Genomic DNA, 16,241 nt, shown 5'->3' with positions numbered 1-16,241 from the left:
AGCTGTCTAAGCCTCCACCTTCTCTCTACCGTTACATGGCAAAAATCAGGCCTAGCGAAGAATGAGGTGCCTTCAAATGTTCTCTTACTGTCAGGTCTGGCTTTAGCAATAATTTCCTCCCCTAGCAAGAAATTCCCCACATTTACTAGAATTGCTCTGGGAAAGGAGCCCTGCCCGTCCTTTCTTACTCCCTGCTTCAGTGTGAAGGGGTATCTGTGTGCCCGTTGAATCTCTTTGTCCCAGTGCCATTCCGACTCTGGAAAAGCCCCCTTCAGCATATTCACTACAAAATGCCTCATGTCCTGCCCTTCAATCCCTTCTGCCAAACCCAAAAGTCTAATGTTATTTCTTCGCTGACGATTCTCAAAATCTTCCAGTTTCCATTGGAAATCTTCTGAGAGTTTTTCTTGGTCCGTCTTAAAAGTCTTGAAGTCCCCCATGTCATCTTCCAACTTGCCTGTCCGTTCTTCTGCTTCTGTTACTCTTTCAGCCAGTTCATCATATAGTTTATTCATTTTTCTCATTGTGTTCTGGATTTTTTTAGCATCTTGCCTTGCTCTCCGGCTTTCCGCTCTGGCCTCCGTTTGCATTTGTTTAAGATTATTAAACAGGAGCTCTACGGGAATCTGTTGCGTTGTACCCCCAGGGGGGATTTCTGGATTATTACCATCCTCTTCCCGGTATGACTGTGAGGTCGCTGAATTGTCCCATACTAATTTTCTCTGGGTCCCCTCAAAGCCCCCTGTCAGCTGCCTGGATAGCTTTAGGGATTTCTTTTTCTGGGTAGTGTCTTTATCTGTGCTGGACTCAGAGCCAGAGCCTGAGAACTCCTCTGAGCTCCCAACACTTGTTTGCTCTAGCTCCGATTCCTCATTTAGGGAATAAAAACAATCTCCCTCAGCAGAACCTCCTTCAGCCTTTTCTACTCCCTCGCACACTCTGTCTTTACTTGCAAGGCTAAGGGTGCTTCCCCAAGTTTTAGAAGACTCCCCTTTTGCTAGATTCATCTCCTTTTCTACTAGCATCAGGGCCCCCAGCATGTCAGTGTTACCGAACTCAAACACAGCCTGCCCCGAGCTCTCACCAGTTTTTGCTCTACCTTTCACAGCAGGGTCGATAACATTACCTTCTGGCAGTGGCGTCTGGTCTGCTTGCTCTGTCAGGGCTACAGTGTGAATGTCCGTGTTAGAATCGTGCTCCGGCTTGCTCCCCGGGTCGAGCTTACGGCGTTGCCTAGCAACCTCACACTCGGCGGCCACGGCGTCCTCGAGGACGCTCTCACGATGATCCTGCTTCTCACCGCCGATGCCGCTGATGCCGCTGTCCCGTCTGCCTCTGCCGCCTGCGATACCCTATATGTGCTGTGAAGGTAATCTCGGCGAGAAGGCCTCTGTGACGGTAGGCTGCCGCAGCGACGACTCCTTGCTTTTCTGCTTTTCTTCATTTTTCCCCGCTTTGCTGGAGGTTGCCGCTCGTTGTGCTGCGGTGTTCACTTGCACCATAGGAGCCGATTTGGATTTCTGCTCTGGTTTCTTTTTCCCCCCCAGCTGGGATTCCTATCTTTGGTATGGCGCCGGGGTTGCGAGGGGGTTTGTTCACATCCTCAGCGCTCGCAGATACTCCTCCCGGCATCGTTTTTTCTTTCTCCTTTTCTTGCTTTGGCATTTTATTCGTTTGTGCCTGCTGCGCCTGCTGTTTCTTCTTGAGCTCTAGCGCGCTCATCAGGCCTCTAGCACCTCTCTTGAACCAGGCAATAACCCGAAAACAACTCTGAATATATTTTACGGCAGACCCTGTGTCAAACACACCAAGCAAGTTAGAGCCAGCGTATAATGTCCATTCAGGCGCCATTCAGGGTATTCAGGGTATTCAGCATCTTGAAATCATGCTTCTAGAGTCCTTAAGGCTGGAGAGGGGAAAGGTGCGACTGCTCACAGCAATCCAGCGTCGGCCATCTTGCCACCTGAAGGCTATAATATCCTTAGGCAAGATAGACAATTAAAAACCGGAGGAGGAATTGCCATAATTTATCGTAGCCATCTTAAGACTATGATTAGCCCTGTTCCGCTCACTACATGTGAGGCTCTGCAGTTCTCCGTTGCCTTGGGCCCCTCCCAACGCTTTAAAGGTGTCCTCTTATACCGACCACCAGGTAGTAAAAGTCATTTTCTAGCCACCTTCGCTGAGACGATGGAATCTCTTGCCATCGACAACTCGTCGACCATCCTAGGTGACTTCAATTTTCCTCTCGAAAACGTCATGAATAACGACACCAAAACCCTCATAGCTGACCTAGAATCCCAGGGCCTCAATCAACAGGTCATAGGCAGTACGCACGAAGCAGGGCACACTCTAGATGACCTATTTACTAATGATAATAACTTACACATTATGGAGATCCCCCCTTAGGATGGACCGACCACCATGCAGTAACATTCACCATTCCATCTAACTCGCTTTCACACACGGAACACATCACCCGCACCAAACATTGATCACCAACAACTTCGAGAATTTTTGTCTGCTTCAATGATTAATCTTTCTCATAACCCTAACAACGCAGCCGAAGAATACTCAAACTGGCTCACTTTGGCCCTCGATAAATTAGTGCCCAATAAAACCACCTCAAAAAATCGCAGTAGTCCATTGGCACCTTGGTTCACCGAGGCTCTGAGACAGCAGAGACAGCTTTGCCGAAACAAAGAAAGGCATTGGAGAAAGACATATTCTAGTGAAGGGAAGGAAAACTATAAGAAAGAACTGACCCAATACAAATCGCTAATCCTACATGCTAAAAAGCAGTTTTTATTCCTCTAAAATTGAGCAAGCTAAAAATTCTAACAAGGAACTCTACCAAGTGGTAGCCAAATTGTCACACTTGCCTCCCCAATCAACCCCCAAACCAACCCAAATGTTTTGTAACAGCTTGGCTACTTTTTTCTTTGACAAGGTAAACAATATATACCCCACTTTTTCACAAGTTCATAACACCAAACACCTTAGTTGCCAAAACCATGGACACTATTAAATCAGGATCAGCCAAAGATCCTTGTCCTGCATCTATTCTCCTCCCTATCTCAGATGTCACCTCAACTTGCTAACATCTTCAACACCATGTTCATCACTGGAGTATACCCAGCAATCTGGAAGGACACTCTCCTTAAACCCCTGCTGAAAAATCCCCACCTTGATGCAGAGGATTCTAACAACTATCGACCGATAGCCAGCCTGCAATTTCCAGCCAAAATCGCCGAAAAATTGATGAACCTCCAAATCTCCCAATACATAGAAGAACACTCCCTCCTTGACGACAGCCTATTCGGTTTTCGCAAACATCACAGCAACGAGACCGCACTCATCAAATCCACTGATGAGATAAGAATGGCACTTGATCAAGCAGGAACGGCAGTACTCATCCTGCTGGACCTCACCGCGGCCTTTGACATGGTCGATCATAACATTCTGATCGACTGTGTCAATGCTATAGGCATCCAAGCTAAGGCTAAAGACCTCTTGACATCTTTCCTAGCCCACCGCACCCAGAGGGTCCAACTAGGAACTTTTCTATCTGAACAATTGGCACTACCCTGTGGTGTCCCTCAAGGCTCATCCCTCAGTCCAACCCTATTTAACATCTATGTCACTGACTTGGCTAGGGTCATTAAGGACTGGGGGATGAGCCCAACATCATACTCGGACGACACCCAACTGGTCCTCACCATCAAAGAGAACAGAGACAAAATAGCGGCCAATTTTCAGCAGGGCATGCTGGCCATCAGCAATTGAATGTCAGTCAATTGCCTCAAACTGAACTCCAACAAAACTGAGGTCATGACATTCAGTAAGCTCACCCCTTCCTGGCCAGATGCATGGTGGCCCACTAACCTAGGCCCTCCCCCCCTTCCAGCTACCAAGGTTAAAAACCTAGGAATACTCATTGATGTCAAACTTACTTACTCTGCCCATGTCAACTCCATTGACTCATCATCTTTTTTCAAACTTAAAGCCATAAAAAAGATCCTCCCTTTTCTTCCCCCTAATTCTGGTAAAACTTTGGTTACCTCATTTGTCATGTCATCAGTGGACTATTGTAATGGACTCCTGGTTAAGCCCAAAGCAAGGTCATTAAAAGGTTGCAGTCCATACAAAACGCAGCGGCTAGATTGCTTTCAGGTACCCCTAAATTCCAACCAATTGCCCATACCATCAAAAACAATCACTGGCTAGCAGTGAAAAATAGAATAAAGTTTAAAGCTCTCTGTATTGCCTATAAAGCCTCTCACAAACAGGGCCCGCAATTTCTTCTCAACCCTTTTGCATTCCATGTCCCCAAACGACCACTTCGCTCAATGAATACATTCATCATGACAGTCCCACGCACTAGAACTGCTGCCTGGGGCGACCGCAGTTTCCATGTATCAATGGCCAAGCTCTGGAACTCCCTTGAACCCGACGTTAGGTCGGCCCCCACTCTGACCATTTTTAGAAGAAAAATAAAGACATGGCTTTTCAACCAATAACTCTTTCCCCTCCCCCCCTCAGTCTGCTTCATCCACAGCGCCGAGACGCCCTTGGGCAATTGTTCGCGCTATACAAGTTGCAAAAATAAATAAATAAATCTTTATCTCACTCATGACTTTAGGGCACCCGCTGAGGCAGAACCTATCACTCATTAGGAGTGGCAATCGCCCTTGTAAAGAAAATCTCTCCCCCTTGTTATAAACTATAACTTGCATACCCATCATGCTCTGCTTATAGCCTCAAACATCCCATAACACCACACATAACAAGTTAAATGACATTATTGATGACATTCCTCAAAACATCTCCGTCACAACCTTGGCCAGACCCTACATCCAGTACACATCAGGACTTACACTCAGTGCCCAGGCTCCAGCATTGTCCTGGACTCTACCTTCCACAAGCATCAAACCTTCAGTGCACACATCTTCAGCCAAACGTAGGACAAGTTTGACTCAGGGCCTAGCCTGTGACCAGAATCTGTACCAATCCCTCCATAAGCCACCAAATCACAACCCCCACTATGCACTGACTATGGACATCTACAGTGGAAGTTGTTTCCAAGGTCTCATGTCACAACAGACACTGCATCCAACATACAATATGGGTTGGGTGGTGGGCTTGCCCTATGACTACATCCTGCGCCCAACCCACCTTATGTGGCCAACCCCCCCTGTGCATATCCTTTGGCCTTCTGCCATGTATACCGAGGTTGACTTCAGGGCCTCACCTGTGCCCAAGCCCAGCGCCCACCTCTCCATAACCACATAACACCTGCAGCTGACCATTCAAAGCCTCTCACCTGGGCATCTATTATCCTCACCCATGTGGCCAATGGCTCCATGGCAAGGGTGATTAACATGGGGACCCCTGCCTCGTGCCCCTTTAGATCTGAAAAGGAGCCGAGACCTTACCAGCCACTTGCACCAAGGTGGTAAAATCTGTGTAGAGGAGGGGGATTTAAGATAAAAACCACAGGACACAGGAGAGCACAAAGGTATGCCTAGCTGACTGAGTCGAAAACTTTGTCTATGTCAGCCAGCAAGACCACTGCAGCCTGCAGGCCCTTCTAAGCGGTCAGATATGTGGCTCTAAATAGCATAAAGCCCACTTGGTCTGGGTGATATAGCACATTAATCTGCTGGCTAGTGTTTAGTGAAGAGTTTTGACCTCTACATTGAGGAGAGAGATAGGGCGGTACGAGGAATGATCTTCGGGTGGATGACCTGGTTTAAGGAAGACTACTATCTCAGCATGTATCCAATCTGTCGCAAGCACCGATTCTTCCAGTGCCGAATGGATGATTCCTAGCAAATGTTTCCCTAGTTACAACATATAGGGTTTCAGTAATTAACTAGGGAAGACATTTGGCTTCAGGGCCTTAACTGCCTAAATTTCTGCCAGTTCCATAGACAATTCCTCTTCAGTAATTAATTCCCTAACGAAACAATATCCAACAGGGCAGGCAGGGCATTTATACATTCTAGGATTTGGGCTCTATCTAACGTGTTCCTACATGTGTATAGATTTCCATGGAAGGCTGCAAAGGTGTGTGCCACTGCCTTTAGGTTAGATAATAGCACTCCATTAGCGTTGTGCACCACTGGGACTGGGGAGGCCTTGTGCGAGGCCTGGAAAAGCCTATGTAGCATCCTACTCGATTTGTCCCCCCCCACTGGTATATGTGGCTCTGTGCAGCTTGCCATGCTAATTTAGCATCATCGAGGAGCATCTGCTGATACTGCTGCTGCGTAAGATGTAAGTGATGTTGTGCAGCTGCGCTGCTTGTCCCACTGCTACTCTCATCTGTAGCTTGCAATCAAGCCTCTACAGCCTCGAATATGCGAGTCTTGTGGTTACCCTCACCCACGCAGTAACTCATACTTACGCCTTGAATGACGGTTTAAGGGCTGCTCACAGTGTTATGTTGGAGGGTGCCGCGGGAGTAATAATAGAGAAGTAATCGGTAATAGATCTAAATAGGAACACATTATATGACGGGTTATGCAGGTGCCACAGCGACATGCGCCATCGAAATGAGGGGCTCCCTGAGCCAAAACGGGGAGTGGTCAGAAAAGCCTCTCAGCAGGAAATCAATATGCAACACTATGGCCTCATTTATGAAATGTGACGCATCGCTGCGTGAAAGCAGCAATGCGTCACTTTTAATTGCGCCCTCCTTGCGACACCAATGATGCGTCATATTTACATTATGGTGCATCATGTCGCAAGGAGTTACAGATACGTCAGTATTTCTGACGTATCTGTATGGCGCAAAAGTGACGCATTGCTGGAGTGTGTCACAAAAGTGACGCAACTCCAGCAATGTGTCCTTTCACATGGGGTAAGCCCCATGTGAAAGCGCCTGCTGTGAGGCAGGCGTAAGATTTTGATGCATTTGAATCTGGTAGATTTCACTGTGTCACTTCCATGACCCTTTCTTGCGTCAATACGCCCCCTTGCATACATTATACCTGGCGCAGGTATAATGTGAAGCAGGGGTTTACAAAGTGACGCAACTACCTAGATGCGTCACTTTGTAAATATGGCGCAACAAGGCGCATTTTTTACGCCTCTGGTGCGTCACAAAAAGTGACGCACCGGCGACGTAAAAGTGACGCACAGCCTCATAAATGAGGCCCTATGTGTATAGCTAGTGGGGATCAATGGGTAATATAGCCTAGAAAATGGACCAAGGACTGCCAAAAAGTATGGGTAACTTGCTTCGGTTGGATGATATGCTCTCTATCTTTCAGTCCAACTCAATGCGGTCACCAAGAAGTTCAACCTTGATTACCCCCTCTCTTGCTCTTCCCCCAGCACGCCATCAGTCCGCCCCTGGATTGAGTGCGTTGCTCCAGCCACCACCCATGACGAAGAGGCCCCTGGCAGCTCCACATACCAATAAATGTATCCACGAAAGCCTGTCCCAGCGCCGGTGGAGGAGGGTATATACTACCTAATATGAGTGATTCCCTATAAAGTGTACCCGTCACCATGATATATCGACCATAGGTATCTGCCCATATTCTATTAGGTTAAAAGGGGACCCTTCGATGAATTAGTATGCCCACTCCCTGTGAGCCCCTAGAGAACGCGGAATGAAACATCTGTGTGTATCCGAAGCGAGCCAAGCATTGTATCTAAGATTCTAATAGGTGCGTCTCCTGTATAAGGAGGATGTCAGCGCCTAGTCTCTTTGCCAGTTTTAAGGCGGAGCTGTGTTTAATTTTGTCAAGAACGCCCCAAACATTCCATGTAAGAATTTGTATGTGGTCCACAGGGCCGTCACTCCCCGCGCGATTGTTGATATTTCAGCCATATTCTGACATTATTTTTCTTTAAAAAACGGTCTAATATGAATTTAGCAATCGGTATTGCTGGAAGCACTACAAAAGTGGCCGGGTGACTTACATGTGCTAACACTCCTATACATTGTGTGTTCTTCCTTTGACCTAATTTTACTTGGCACTCGGTTTCATAGGGCATTATCTCCATTTAGGGCAGCGTGACATCCCTGCGCAGTGAAATGTCCAATTAAAATTTTGAGTGGGAGGTACTGTTGCCCTGATTCGATCTCATCGTCCTTGAGCGTGTCAAGAAGTGTCCGTACTTGTGCAAAGTATTGGCTTTTCATTTGCCTATTTATTGAAGCTTTACTCCGTCTTTATTTAAATTTGGCGTGGTGTTCCTTTGGCAGTCAAAATGTGCTTCTTACCATCCCATTATTACTCAATATATTTCCCCTACATTCCTTTTCGATAGCTGCGCAGGCACCACAGGCAGTGTGTTGCACGCTGCATGCAGCAATTTCATAACTTTAATACCATTTTATTTCTTTGTGAACCGATTTTAATTCCACTACGTTAAATTGACTTCGCCATCTTGTGCTGAAGATTTTTTTTATTGAAAGTTATTTGATAGTGAAATAAAATGCAGTAACATAAACGGTGCCAACCTCATTATCCATTTCAAGAAACGACTGCAAGATGTTCTTCTTTCCTTCCTCACACACACATAATTTCATTTCAGTATTACCACCTTTCACAAGCAAATATTCAATTTTTCAAAAATATGGTGGCGCAACAAGAACATGCAGTTACAGGTTTACTTCCATAACTGATGTTAAAGTACTTATTCTGTAGGTAAATTAATAAATGCAATTGTCTATCTGTGGGGTAATAATGAGACCACAGGGTGGAAAAAGATAATTTTGTTCATAGTAACACAATTCGCAAACTGTATTTTCCTTTGTGCAAAACACAATGCATGTATATAAATGCTGTAGGCCACATGCAAACAGGCGGGGATGGCTAGTTGTGCGGCTGGTGCATATTCCAGTGCATCCCTTAGTAAAATAGGGGACTACTCAACAAAGCATTTTTGAGCACCTAAAATAGTACTTCAGTAGAGTGACTTCACATGCTGACAAATGCTTTTCTCCGAGGCAGAACAAGGACTTCATTGATGAACTGAAACATTGTCTCCCCACCTCCCGCACACTATTAGGGCTACTACACTCTCACAGACAACAGAAGCTCAACCAAAACAGGAAACGCTACTCAACCTCATTGACTCTTTCAATGTTGTGCAGCTTGTTACACAACCAATAATGATATTATTATTTTTATAAACATTTGTGAAGCGCACCTGCAACTCCATCGGTGTCCCAGTGATGTATAACATAAGACTTAGCATCCTAAGGGGAGAGTATTGCCTGTAGATCCACGTGTTCAGTAGTTTCCTGAATGATGAAGGACCCTGGGTCTGTCTAATGTATGCTGGTTTACCATTCCACAGTTTGGGTCCCTGATCTGAGTAGGATCTGCCTTCGGGTCTTGCTTTCTTGTACCTAGGAATCTGGGGGCATATTACCAACAACTAGCGATAATTATCGCTATGTTGGGTTAGCAGCGATATTTTTATCGCCGAGCTGCGGCGATTTTTATCGCTTAGGAACCTTGCTATTATCAAGGTTTATCTCCTAAGCGATAAAAATCGGCCGAAATGCATGAATATCGCTGTAAAGTCAGCGATATTCATGCATTACCAAGCTAATGCTCTTAGCCATGTTATCCACCCACCATTGGATAACATGGCTAAGAACTGCTCAGGGGCAGGTATTAGTTTTTGGAGATATTCGCGCTTAGCGCGAATATCTCCAAAAGTTGGTAATAGGAGATAGCGATGTTAGCGACTGTTTCCAGTCGCTAACATCTTGGCACGCCCACTTTGCATGTCATTAGTGATAAATATCACTGACATGCAAAGCGGGGCCCAAGATGGTCGCTATCTCCTACTAGCTGTCGCTAACTGGTGTTAGCGACAGCTAGGTAATAGGGAGATAATTGTATCTCTGCTTTCTTGGCTTTTAAAGCCAAAAAAGCGTAGATTAACCCCCCTGATAATATGCCCCCTGGAGTTTAGGCACAGAAGCTGAGTGCAGTATTCTGCCTGAGTGGTCCTATCTGTCATGATGCATGGTACCTGCTAATACACCGTCTTGTGCATCAAGCATGCTAAAAGTTCTCTTTTTCACTGGTAGCCAGTACAAGGAATCAAGGGCTGTAAAGGTGCAGGAACTCAATTTCTGTTCAAGCTAGTTTGGGAACTGTAGCTTGGATTATTGAGAGACATGTTATTGTCTTCTCCTGTGCTCCATTGATAAGGGCATCACAATATTCAATCCGGCTTATGAGGCTACTATGGATGATGTGGGAGTGCCAGCTGGTTGGAAGAAGTGGAAGGATTTTATGTAAAGCTCTCAAAAGAGCAAAACAGGTACTGGATGTCTTCTTTGCATGGTCTACTAACATGAGAGTAGAGTTTAGTTGTACCCCAGATCTTGTACAGTCTGTCCATAGGGGAATTGACCCATCTCCTGTTGGCTAGAAGTTATTTAGATGGCTGGCCTCTGCCCTCCCATCCTGGCAGATCATGGTCTCCATCTTGCTAGCATTAAACTGCAGTGAGTTGTTTCTAAGCCAGTCGGCTATTCTCTTCATGCACTAGTGAAAAGTGTCAAAGGACCCCACAGAGCTTGGGTTGAATGAAACCATCAGCTGGGTGTCATTTGCATAATTGATGAAGTTGATTCCCATCTCACGTATGACTTTAATGAGAGGCTTGATATATACATTATTGGGAGGCTTGATATATCCATGATCAGGGCCCTGTCCCGCTACAAGAGCTTTTTTCCTGGTACTCGACCTCCAGAACCCTGCGCTCTTCATCCGCACATTTGGTTACAATCCCTAAGATTCAGAGGATACGGATGGGAGGCCGTTCCTTTGGATACACTGCGGCCAAACTTTGGAACTCTCTGCCAGTGACCCTAAGGAGCACGGGGGAATTCTTTTCGTTTAAAAAAGGGCTGAAGTCCCACCTATTCCCCAGAGCAGTGTAGTGATGTGTTCTGTGTTGGTCTGTATAAGTCAAAGCGCCAGGATACCCTTTGGGTGACAGTCTGCACTATACAAGTATGCAATACATACATACATTAAAAGTGGTGGGATTGAGAGAGGAGCCCTTCGGAACTCCCTGCTTTAGTGCGACCAACTGGAGTGAAAAGGAAGGATTTGTACTACCTGCTCGCGATCAGAGAGACACTGGTCACCCCAATCCAAGGCATTTCCCTTTTCCAGTTTTCTCCAATCTCTTGACCAGGATGGAGTGATCCACAGTATTAAATGCTACGGGCACATTCAGAAGTACCGGAACCACTTGCAAACCCCTGTCCTTAGCAATACGGATATCATCAGTGACCACGATCCGAGCTGTCTCGGTCCCATGACTAGGCCTAAACCCCCATTGTGCTATGTTGAGACAGTTGAGACAGTTGAGACAGTTACTGGTCTCAATATGGGACGAGATAATTTTATTGATATGTCTTTCCAGTACTTTTATCAGAAAAGGCAGCAGAGAAATAGGCCTAAAATTGGCAAAGTCTTTAGGACTTGCAGATGGTTTATTTAGCAAGAGTGTAACTAACACCTGTGGCCAGTGAAATATTACAGATGTGAAGGCTCAGCCAACTGTGGTGCAAGTGCCCTGCAGTCTTTTGGAGGCAGGGGTGGAGAGCCCAAAGTAATGGCTCTACCAACTCCAGGAAGTCTTCCATCATAATTGGAGAGATGATCTCAAACCTTTGATTCCTGTTATTCCCCTCCTTTTGGTGGATTCTAGATTCAGAATGTGTTCAGGTGGTAGAGGTCTTGCTGTGTCATTTTTCTTTTAGTTATCTACAATGTTCATTATTTTATTCTTGAAAAATGAACTAGTCCCAATGCACAGCTCTTGCAATTGTATAATTCTTTGTGTTCCAGAATCCAGGGATTGCAATGTTTTTACTAAGGCGAGCATCATTTTGGCCATATTTGGGGTGTGTACTAGCTGTTTGGCAAAATGTTCTGCCTTTTAATTTTTTAGCAGAACTTTATAACCACTTAATGCCAATTTTCTGTTTTTTTTCTCCAGGTCTCAGTATTCTCTCCTCCATTTTCTTTCTACCCTTAGGCTTTTACATGAAAGCTTAGCTTCCCAGAGTTGGCCAATGTACCAGGGGTCAGATTGAATTCTTCTGCTGTGTCCATTCTTTCTGGGAGCCCAACATCAAGGAATTGTGTTGTCCAACCTTGATAAGTATCATAGGCTTCTTCTACATTAGTTGCCAGTAGAATTTCCTAAGGTGGGGGGGGGGGCAGATCTTTAGAAGCCCAGGTCCTAAATTTAGCCCTGCATCTGGACCATAATGTTTCTATATTGTCTTATGGAGGGTCAAAAAGTATATTCAAAAGTGATTTTCACCACACAAAAAGTTGAGCCAGACTAATGGCATTATTTCTGGCTTGGAGATGATATTGGTATTATCAAACACCATATCCAGAGTATAACACAGCCAATGCTTTGGACCCTGTAGGTGCTGATTAATCCCTAACGTTTCATGAGGTAAGTAATTCAGTTATTGTTATTGTTATTGTTATTGTTATTGTTAATAGGAATGTATTAAGCGCGCGTACACCCAAGAGTTTCATGGCGCTGATAGCTGAAGTCAAGTGCGAACCGAGCCCTTAGGCGTACGCCAGCTCAAATAGCAGAGTTTTTAAAGCTCTTCTAAAACCAAGGAGGCTGTTGCAGCTTCTCAAAGCTAGGGGAAGGGCGTTCCACAATCTTGGGGCAAGGCGGGAAAAGCTACATCCTCCATGACGTTTCAGTCTGAATGGGGGGTATCAAACAGAAGATGATGGGCTGAACGCAAGCTGCGCCGGGGGGAGTATTTGGTAAGAATGCCACCAATAAATCTAGGACTACTACCATGAAAGGCTTTGAAAGCTAAACAGCCTACCTTGAAAGAGATCCGGTGAGCTATTGGCAGCCAATGAAGTTGGGCCAGGTAGGGTCTGACTGAAGACCATTTAGGCTGTTTAAAGATGAGTCTAACAGCCTAGTTTTGGATCATTTGCAGACGTTTTTGCAAGCCAAGAGGGAGTCCAAGATAGATTGAGTTGGAAAAATCAAGCCCTGAGAGCACGAGGGCAATCACCACCTGGATCAGAGCACAATGAGTTAGCAAATGAGCAATTTTCCTTATTTTTCACATTTGGTAAACACTGGAGGCGATCACAGAGCCGACCTGTCCATTGAGTGAAAGGTCAGCGTTGATGGTAATGCCGAGACTTTTCACAGAGTGGGACGGGACCGGAGGAGGACCAAGTTGTGATGGCCAAAATTGCGGGCCCCAGCTCTTCCTGCTATTTCCAGGCAGGACTAGCTCTGTTTTTTCAGGGTTGAGCTTCAGATGGTTCACATCCATCCAACGTTGGACGTGGAGCATGGTGGTATGAAAGTCACTCAGCACTGGGGGAGCTGAGGGAAAACATAGTCTTAAGATCGTCTGCATAATTAAATACTGTAACATTTCTGTTTTTTAATGAGTGAAGCAAAGGTTTTATATATAAGTTGAAGAGCACAGGGGAGAGCGAGGAGCCTTGCGGCACCCCGCAGGTAATGGGGAGATTGGGGGCAGAGAACTTTCCTAGCCTGACCGCCTGAGTGCGGCCAGCTAGGAAGGATTTAATCCATTCCAATGCGGTGCCTCGCAGGTCGGCCTGTTCGACACGGTTAGACAAGATGGTGTGGTCGACCGTGTCGAACGCGGCCGGCAAATCCAGAAGTACCAGGGCTTGATGTTCACCCCTGTCAGCATTGACTCTGAGAGTGTCCAGTACCGCCAGGATAACAGCCTCGGTGGAGTGACCCGGGCAGAACCGACTTGGTTAGGCTCAAGATACTCAGAGTCTTCGATAAAATTATATAGGCTGCTTGCTATATGAGCCTCTAAGAGCCTCTGCAGTTGTCTTTTTGTCATCCCTGGTGTCTAATCTGAAATTAAAGTCTTGAAGAACGATCAAATTGGAGTGTAGAATTCATAGTGGGCTGCGAAAGTTCAGTAAGGGCCTCATCACAATGTCGGTCGGAAACTAAAACGCCCGACTCCTTGGAAAATTCCGTTCTGAACGACTTGCCGTCGGCGGTTCCGCCCGATTGATTATGATGCTTCCGAACACCGTTCAGATGGACTCCCATTGACTTCAATTGGAGCCTGTGTCCTGACCTACAACAGAGGATCCTATGGGATAAATGGGTGTCTTCAGAAAACCTTGACCCCTGAGCGGGCACCCCATGATGACTGCCACACTGTGCATGGTTTTACAGAGGTTACCTTGGGTACCCCCTCGACCCCAAACTGGAGGACTCAGGATGAAGGGGGGCCTGTTAGGGGCCCCCAAAGTCGTTTTCCAACAGCCTTTTTGTGTTGGACAGACTGAGTCAGAAAGGCTGTTGGAATCCGACATCGTAATCAGTCGGTCGGAAACTCTGTCCATTGAGCTGTAAGAATCTGCTCCGACCGACTTGGATTCTCCGGATGCCGGTCGGAATTGATTCAAAATGACTGAATGTATCCACTTCCGTAAGCATCGGAATCAGTCAGTTGGAAATGTATCTGACTGAGTCGGGGGATGGGTTCCAACACGGTCTAGGGTAATCCGACAGTCGGTCGGAGGCTTTCCGACCGACATAGTAATCAGGCCCTAAGTTGTGATCAAAATTGGAACCAGGATCTGGGGGCCGATAGCATAGTATCACTAGGATATTTTTATTAGCAGACAGCTGAATATTGAGAGCCATTAATTCACAGTTTGGCGGGGGAGTGACCAGAAGTATGCCTAAAGATTACCGCTATCTCTCCTCCCAAACTTTCCTTTCTGAGTACCTGTATGATTGCATACCCATAATGAATAGAATATGTGTCCATGTGTCCTCCAGTAGTAATTTAACTTTAATTACATGTTTAAGGAGAGATCTGGCATTAGCAAGCCCACAATAGAAGTTTCCAATCCATGTATATATTGGCACTAGCCCTGTTGTAGTTTCTGCATACGTGAGCTCATTGTTAGTTCGCCCATCTGGATCATGGCGCTGTTGCGGAACATAAGGGGGTCTCAGGACAAGAAAATCTTCCCTTATGTAATTTCTCCACTTTAGCTGAGTGCTCCATGCTACAGGGTAGAACAGGCATAGTGGCTTGTGCTTTGCACAGTCGTTGCACAGACGGGTGCAGACAGGCATGCCTATGGCACGGCAGCAATGAACCCACTTCTTGCATCCGCTGGGCTTCCGTACCCTGACTCCCATTAAAAAGGGCTGGATGTGTGGTGTGAAAAATAAACTAGAATGCCTACCAAGATGATGTCTAGTGGGAATGATTTTGGTGGGGGGTAAAAATCGCCATCGCGTCATTGAGGCCTCTCTTCGGCCAAAATGTGCACAAGCGCAATCAAGAAAAAGTGCAGCAATCTAGTAGCAGTGGTTTATTCCTATCAGCAATTGGTAAACTTGTTCTGCCTCGTGCAGATTTCTAGTGTAAAGTGCAAGATTTCCAGCAATTCTCTTATCATCAATTTTTAAGGCACTATGATTAACACAAGTAAAAAAAGTATACAACACAATTAGATAAATGTTAAAAGGCAAAGTGAGGTGGCCTACCTTCTGGTGCATGTCCACACCCTGTCTGCCATTAAATAGAGTGGGACTCGTGGTGTGCAAAAAAAACTCACCTACCAAGATGGCGTCTAGTGGGAGTGCGTCTGGGGGGCGGGGAGGGATGGCTGTCCTTCCTGTAAAGCCTCTCTTCAGCCAAAATGTGTAAAAGCGCGATCAAGCAACCATGCAACAATGGGTTATTCCTAGCAGCAATTGATTTTTAAATAAAAGCGGACTTGTTATGGCTCGCAGTTTCGAAGTGCAGATTTTTTTGTGCAAAGTGCAAGATTTCCAGCAATTCACTAATCAATGATTTGTTAAGGTAGTATCATCAACACAAGTACAAATAGCATTTAACATAATCATATAAAATGTTAAAAGGCAACGTGATGTGGCTTACTTTCCACCAACACAGAGACAATATCCATGACTTTATCTCGTCAACACCAACAATCCATGTGCAAGCCACCCATGGCCCTTGAGTGGCCTAACCACTTTGCCATTCCTATTTCCCTGCTTAGCGTACTACTAACAACCAAAGGTCAGCCAATACTCGTACTCCTTAATTCTAGACCTTGAGAAACCTTTAGATTATTTGACATGGGGATACCTCTTCGAGGTTCTAAGATGATTCAGCTTCAGTGAATGTATCGTCAAGATACTATAAATGAAACCCA

Source organism: Lissotriton vulgaris, chromosome 4_1 (genome assembly GCF_964263255.1).
Source record: "Lissotriton vulgaris chromosome 4_1, aLisVul1.2, whole genome shotgun sequence".
Taxonomy (NCBI): Eukaryota; Metazoa; Chordata; class Amphibia; order Caudata; family Salamandridae; genus Lissotriton; species Lissotriton vulgaris.
This window is presented reverse-complemented; position numbering follows the sequence as displayed.